Raw genomic sequence first — 8,462 nt, forward strand, 5'->3', positions numbered from 1 at the left:
TAATAAGACTGTGATATAGCAACCAATACTCCATCTGAGTTTGCTAGGGCTGACTGTAACAAATACAAGAGACTGCTTGGCTTAAACAACAGGAATTTATTTCTTTTGTATTTTTTGTTATTATAATAATAATAATTATTATTTTTAAAACAACAGGAATTTATTGTCTCACATTTTTGGAGGCTAGAAGTCAAAACTCAAGTGATGGCAGACTTTCTCTGAAGTCTGTAGTGTTCTGGTGTAGCTTGCCAGCAATCCATAACTCAGTCCCTGCCTCCCTTACACGGCCTTCTCTCTCTCTCTCTCTGTATCCCACTGTTTGCCTGTCCTCATAAGGACTCCAGTCATATTGGATTAAGGTCCACCCTGTTCAGTTTGGCCTCAACTAACAATGTCTTCAAAGATACTATTTACAGGGAAGTGTAGGGGCCATGTTGGTGGGGGACCCTGGACGACATCCCGGGCGACAGGTGAAGCCTGGAGAGTGGTTGTGTGTGGTCTGCAGCTTGACACCGAGCCCCTGCCAGGCCCCCGTGGCCTCGTGGAGCTAAGCAGCGGTACTGAGTCTCTACGGGGCTCTGCTGAGCCAGGGCTGAGAACTTATCATGATTGAGATTTCTACTTTGGCTCCATTTACTGTGAGTTCTGGAAAAATCGGAAGCTAGAGGATCCTGAGGCCTGGGAGAGGCAGCTGGAGAAGAGCCTGGTCTTTTTCCACAGCAAACTGGAGAAAATTGTTTAGGAGTCTCTCCTCTTCCTTCCCATCCTAATTCCAAGGGAAAGAGGACAACGGTGTCTTCTGTAGACACTCCTGCTCTCTCCCACCCCAATTCACAGATGCATTAAGAAGCCTCAGGTGAGCAAAGGCAGGTGCTGGTGAAAGCAAAGGCAAGGAGGAGGCCAAAGACAGCGGCATGGCCATTGATTTTGTGCTTTCCATGCTGGGCCAGGCCTGGGGATGGCAGAGTGGCCAGGTCGGCCTTGCCACGCTGGCGCTTAAGCAGTCAGTGCCCCCACAGCCCCACCCATCTGAGCCATTCAAGGATAAGGAGCCGGGAGGAGCCAAACTGGATGGGCTCCCCTAGGCTGCTGAACAAGGACCTGAAGACGGGCCTGAGCAGGTCCCTACAGACCCACCCAACAGACTCTTCAGCCTTAGACACAGGAGAAACTTCTTACTATCAGAACCAGGCAGCCATCCCTGCTGGTGAGCAGGCTTGGGCCGTGCAAGCGTGTGCTGAGCTTTGGAGCTTCCTGCAGGCCAGGTTGCCTGGCACGCCACTTTGGAACATGTACATGAGTGGCAGCCTCTCTGATGACCTACAGGGGTGACAGCTGACCACATCCATCTCCTTGTGTCCCTCATGCTGGAGCAGAACCTCTGGTCATGTGTCCATGGTGAAGGCAGCATCATGAACGTCCCTGGCTTCTTCCTCGTTTGTCAGGAGAACCCAGAATACTTTCCTTGCGGTAGCAGTTACTAGGACCACTGTGTAGTAGGGGGCTACCTCTCCCCAAAGACAGTGGCAGACACGTTTGAGAAGGTAGTGGCTGGCTCCATCAACTGGCTGGCCATAAGGTTCCCCTTGGACCATGTGATCTGACCAGCACCACCCTCAGAGGCTCTGACCCTGGAAGTGCAGTATGAGCTTGACAGGTGTTTCGTCATTGACTTCCTGCCATCAGTGCCCTTGGTGACACTGTCTTGGTGACCAGACCACATTGGCTAGCCCAATATGACAACCTGAGGCAGCTGAGTCTGTCAACATGGCAAACCTGTGGGCAGTGGACCAGGCAGGCTACAAATCTCTGTTCCTCAAGATCCTCAAGGCCATTACAAGTCCGTTCCTGCCCTCAGCCACCTTATTGTCAGCTCACCAGTGGCATACTCCATTTGGCCCAGGAGGAGGCTGACTGGTCTCCTGATATGTTGGCTGACCACGTTCTGCAGGCCATGTGGGGGGGACTCATCAGCTACTTAGAGGCCAGAGTACCCTTGAACCCTTGAACACCGCTCAGTACCCTTGAACTCCAAGGTGAACTTATCTGCAGAGCTCACTCCTGCAGAAATAGATGAGTTGGGGTACACTCTCGATTGCTCATTGTCTGAGCTGACATGCTGCTGCAGACTTAAGGCAGGTGGAAACCACATTGGGTGTTGGGTGGTCAGCTCAGGATTCTCCGTTTGAAGCACATGGCCATGTAGTTGGTGCCTTGCAGGGCTCCTGGGAGCCTCCTGTCCTGCTGGTCATCGCCCTGGTCTCTTCGTGCTGATCAGTATGACATCTTTACAGTCTCCTGTTTTCTCACCCAACCCTTTCTATTTTTGTTTCCAAACACTGTGCTGCCTGCTCCATCCCTTGCCCCAGGCTAATTCCTCGGAAGGAATTGAGAAGGCAGAACACCAGCCTGGCAGTTGAGACCTCTTCATGTTTTATATTTTGGCCTAGGTTTTCTGCTTCTGTCTGCCCTGCCTTTTGGCCTGTTCCTTTTCAGCATCTTTTTCTTTCCCATCTTTTCTCTCTTGCCCATGCCGTCTGATTTTATCTTTTTCCTGGAGCACATCTACCTTATGGAGATGTTGCCTTCCAGTTGAATGTCAGTGAAGAGCTCTGACTGCATGCTTCCAGGGTGAACTCTGCAGAGTGAGAGCTGAGACAGTATTTAGAGTGTCTTGGGGTGAGGCTGGCAGAAGAGCTGGCCTTTGACCCAGATTTCTGGGAAGGAAGCCCATTCCCCTCTCCTGAGCACCTCATTTTGTGAGTGCTGAGAATGTTCCACATGAGCACACTGTTATTGACCCATGAGGGTGCAATATAAACTGGACATGAAATTATTTGAAGACTGAAAAACAAAAGGTCCTCTTTACAAAAGGGTTCACATCCACAGGACGGGGGCTAGGACTTGAACCTGTGTTGGTGGGGGGACACTATTCAATCTGTAACAGACTCCAGGGTCTTGCTCAGGGGAAAAGACATAATCTGTAAATGCCTTTAAAGGACTGTGAGTTTTGTAGGTGGAGAGGCCATGGCTTTGCTGAGCACCGGGACAGGCTGGCTGAGGTGACTTGCTCTGTACAGTCAAAGTGGGGTGAGGGATTTGAAGTTGGGGGTGAGTGTGTATGATATGCTGGGAGTATGAGAAAAGAACCAGAGCGGATGAAGTTTTGGAATGAGAGACAGAAATAAGAACAGCACACTTTGGAGGAATATCTATTCCCCTAGGAAGAGAGTTCTTAACTTTTTCTGTGCTGGGTCCTCCTCTGACAGTCTGGTAAAGCCTGTAGATAGATTCCTTTGAGTGCATAAAATAAAATTTGTAGGATTACAAAGGAAACTGATTGTATTGAAATATAGTTATAAAAATAAAAAACAAATTTGAGATATAGTAGTATATGTACCTTGTTATGTACTCATTAAACAAAAAGACTAGTTCTAATAAATACTGTAAATTTTGAGGTAGTGATGGGCATAAATATTATATATCCAGGTATAACTCTTATGTGATATGTTTATACCTGTGATTTCGGTTAGTGAGAAAGTCAGGTACAGCAAAGCCTATTGCCTGCACACATAATGGAAGGAAATGCTTAACTTCAGTGTTTTTCTCCAACCAAGATCACAGACCCTATAAGAAGAACTTCCACCCCCAGGCAGACTCTAGCAAATAGGACCTTATGACTCAATGATTTTGCATGGGAGATGCTCAAGGACCAGGAAGTGGGATAGAGACCTGTCTCCAGCCAATCCCAGGACATAGAGACCCATGTCCCTGCCTTCCAACTTGCATGCATAGAATGTAGGTGGAAGAACTTACCATGAATGTCTGCTTAGAAGAGAGAGGCATTTAAGAGCCAGGAAATAAGTAGATTAAATATTTCCCATATGTGCACGAGGAGCCTTTCTTAAGAAGACTAAAAGGATTTTGTGATTCCTTCCACCTCCTCATATCTGTGCTGTACTTTGTACTTCTCAAAGCATTTTTTCTATCCATTATCTAATTTGTTTTTCATAACCACCCTGGGGTTGGCAGTACAGCTATTATTCTTTTGTTCTTCTTCTAAAAATATATATTTAAAACACAAATTTTACCAGAATCAGAGTAAAAATTCCAGATGGAATATGCAAGTGATACTTTTGAGAGGCCTACGATTCTTCTATATTCAGAGGGAAAATGTAAATGAAATGGAATAGTTAACATACAAATAACCTCCCTTTGCTGCTAATGCAGAGAAAAGCAGTACTAAGAGCTTATTAAGAAGAAAGTATTTTTAGGTCAAATTTTTTCAAGAAAGTATATACTTATAAAAATTTAAACAAAACAGTAGCATTGAAGAGCATAATTTGAAAAAATTTCCCCCCACCTAATAAGAAAACATGAGGGTCCAGTTAGGAGACAGAAATCACAACAATTCTTTGAACAGTAAAGAGTAAACAAGAGAACACTAGGGGGAAGCAGATTTGGCCCAATGGATAGGGCGTCTGCCTACTACATGGGAGGTCCGCGTTTCAAACCCCGGGCCTCCTTGACTTGTGTGGAGCTGGTCCATGTGCAGTGCTGATGCGCGCAAGGAGTGCCCTGCCACACAGGGGTGTCCCCTGCATAGGGGAACCCCACAACTTGGTGGTGGTGGGGGGAAGGGGAGATAAATAAAAAAAAAAAAGAGAACACTAGGACTGGGTCTGCAAACTACAATCCATGGACCAAATCCAGTCTTTGGCCTGCTTTTTAAATAAAGTTTTATTAGACACAGCCATGATCATTTGTTTACACATGATTTATGGCTGCTTTCATGCTAAAATGGCAGAGTTAAATGGTCTCAAAGGAGTACGTATGGCCTACAAAGCCTAAAATACTAACAATTGTCTCCTCTGTAGAAAAAACTTGGCAACCCCTTCTTAGAAGTGTCAAGGTATCAAGGTGGTAGCAATCGTAGGGAGCAGCTTCTACCTCAAGGCTGGGAGAAGTGTACAGATTTTCTGGAAATAAAGTTTATATTATATAATACAACAAGCTTAACTGATATAATAAACACCCAATAGCATAGCCTTAAAAATACATAAAGCAAAATTTGGTGGAACTACTAGGAGATATAGATATATCTTACAATCATAGTGAAAGACTTTAATATATCTGTCTCAGATATGGGGCAGTTTCAGCAGACAAAAAAATAAGTAAGGATATAGAAGATTTGAAAAACATAAGAAACAGTCTTAAACTAATAATCATATATAGAACACCAGACTCAATAAGAGAGAGCAGATGAAGTACACATGAAGCATTTACAAAAATTGACTTTTGTGCTAGGCCATACAGTAAATCTCAATATATTTCAAAGAACATGTAGCATGCGACTGTGTTTTCTTACTAATAGGCTATCAATATGCAAATTCACATCTAAAAATATATGTTACATTATAACATTTAAGGAAAATTCATTCCAATCTTACCCAAACTATTGAAAGATTATAAAATAAGCAAATATTCTCCAGTTCATATTATTCAAAAATAACCTTAATTCAAAAATATGACAAGGACATTATAGGAAAATAATATTACTGTCTAACCTCACTTATGAACACAAATGAAAAAGCCACCCTAAATTGAATATTAGCAAAGTGCATCTGTCAATATACAGAAATGATAATACATCATGATCAAATTGTATTTATCCCTAGTGTGGTGGATTGACTTGTTTGCTTCAGTTTGGGCATGTTTTGTTCTTGGCCCTCATTCTGGTGGGTGTGGACAGATTGTCAATAAGATCTCTTCAAGATGTTATTTTCCGTTAAGGCATTGCCTCCCTGAATCGGGTTCTGCTTTAATACAGATTACTGGGGTCCTTTTTAGGCAGAGTGAAGGTCAGATGGAGAAAGAGGCCGGAATATGCTGCCATGGGCCTTGCCATGGGACAGAAAAGCCAAGTACCAGGGATCATTGGCAGCCAGCCACATAGTGCCACAATCTTTGGCAAGAAAGCATCACTTTGCTGGTGCCTTGATAGTGGAGTTTTCCTAGCCCAGGGGTTCTTAACATTTTCTGTTCCATGGATGCCTTTGCCAGTCAGGCAAAAATCAAGGACCCCTTCTCAGAATGTAGAGGCAGATAGTTTTATGACATTCAACTAGTGTCGGGTCTAACAACTACTCTAATTTCAAAGGATGGATGAGCGTTAAGTGATTTTTTCAGATATGCAACAACTGTAATGTGATATGAAATGAATACTACTGTGATTGATTGCATACATTCGTAAGTGAAGGAAATGCTAGATTTCAGTCAGAGGTCAGAGAAAATAAAGATCATAAGTTGATCTTTTTCAATTCAAGCTCATGGAACCCCTGAAATCTTTCCACAGACCCCTTGGGGGTCCGTGGAACCCTGGTTAAGAACCCTTGTCCTAAAAAGACAAGAATTTGCCAAATGTGATTATCAATGAGAAGTGCAACATCCATGCAGCAGCTCCATCAGGTGCGGGTGCTTCCATACCCATCCACCCACCATCAGCAATTTGAAAGGACCATCCAGACGCCTATAGGATCTACATTGAACACCCAGAGGGCCTTCCAAAAGCTGACTGCTCCCAAGGTTGTCACCAAGCCAGGCCATATCATTAAGCCTATAAAGGCAGAGGATGTGGGCTACCGGTCTTCTTCAAGATCAGACCTCTCCGTCATGCAGAGAAACCCCAAACGACTCTCCATCCATCACAAAAAAACAGCTGAAGTAAAACTTAGTAGACTGAGTTGCTGGAGAAGTTCCCTCTTGTTGCCTGGGGACCAGGAGCCCTGACTACTACTCATTTGGCCCAGTTTTACTCTTAGCTGCAAGACCATTTTGAAAACTGGTCTAGCACACTGTGGTTAAGCCTCTTTTTAGAAATAAAAGCACTTTTTAAAACCTAGACAAACAAACAAACAAACAAAAAGAACCCTTGTCCTACCTCAAAACCGTGAGCCAATAAATTTCCATTATTTAAGCCAATCCATTGTATGGTATTTGTTTTGGCAGCTAGGAAACTTAAACACCTAGAAGAAAGATTTGATTTAAATTTAGAAGATCAATGAACATAATTTGTCCTATAGAATATAGAAAAATGTATATAATTACATCAATTTTAAATTTGAAATTAAGACCATCTAACTATAAGTAAAAAACCATAATTAAATGATTTAATATTTGCAATTAAATAATAATAAAAGCATTACATTTCAAAATTTGTGGGACTCATCTAAAACTGTACTAAGAGGATAATTATAACCTTAAATACCTATATTAGAAAGTAAGACAGACTGACAATTAATAAATCAAATATCCATCTCAGTAAGTTAGAAAAAGAAACCCAAAGAAAGGAGAAGGAAGAACATAAGAAAGATAAGAATAGAAATCAATGAAACAGAAAACAAACATACAATGGACCTCTCCATTAGAGATCAACAAGACTAAAATTGGTTCTTTGGCAAGGCTGATCATGCACACACATGCATGTGAAATTACAGAATGTAAATTAACCAATATGGGAAATTTAAAAGGGCACATAACTAGAAATGTCGTGGATGTTAAAAATGATTAAAACATAAATTTGAAAATTTAGATGAAATGGAAAATATCCTAGAAAAATATAACAAAGCTAACTGAAAAAGAAAGAGAAAACCTGAAGAATTCTATAACCATTAAAGAAAGTGGAAGTTATAACATTCTTTCCACAAAGAGACTCTTGACTTAGATGTTTATTCGTGCAATTTCTACAGATTATTTAAGGAAGGTTCCAGTCTTACACAAACTCATTACAAGACCGTAAAATAAAGAAACACTCTACACCTTTATGAGGCACACATAATTTTGATACCAGGTATAACAATTGAAGTATGAGGAAGTAACATATTAGCTCAAATTCACTTGCAAACGTAAATGCAAAAGTCCTAAACTAAATCCAAAATAAACTAAAACCAAAGTTATCAATGTATAAAAAAATACTATGTAATGACAATTTGGACTCTTTATCCCTGAATGGCTGTTTCATTGATCTAAGAAAATCACCTAAAATAGTTCTCCGAATTGAATAAAGAAGAAAAATTATAGAGATAATACAATAGTTGCAGAAAAAGTGTTCAATAAAATTCAACATCCATTGATAAGAACTCTTAGGAAGCTCAACATTGGAGGGAACTTTCTAAACCTAAGAAGAATGTCTAACAAATACCTACTGTAACCACCATTTTAATGTTAAACCTTGAAAGCATTCTCTTTAAGAACTGGAAAAGAAGAAACAGAACTATCATTATATGCAGATAATAAATTTGTCTACATACTAAACCCAAATAGATAATGATTATAAGTATTAGATTTAATGAGACAATTTACCAACTTTGCAAGATGCCATATAAATGTAAAGTCAATTTCATTTCCATGTGCTGGCAACAAAAAAAATCAAAAGTATATTTTAAAAGGCATACCATTTAAAA

The 8,462-nt window shown here is 41.3% G+C and overlaps 1 pseudogene; it reads left to right on the forward strand.

Annotated features, from left to right (window-relative positions):
* The first annotated feature begins 431 nt into the window (after positions 1–431).
* On the forward strand, positions 432–2,189 carry LOC101421857 (mitochondrial dynamics protein MID51 pseudogene; annotated as a pseudogene).
* Positions 2,190–8,462: the final 6,273 nt, after the last annotated feature.

Source organism: Dasypus novemcinctus, chromosome 7 (assembly GCF_030445035.2).
Source record: "Dasypus novemcinctus isolate mDasNov1 chromosome 7, mDasNov1.1.hap2, whole genome shotgun sequence".
Lineage (NCBI taxonomy): Eukaryota > Metazoa > Chordata > Mammalia > Cingulata > Dasypodidae > Dasypus > Dasypus novemcinctus.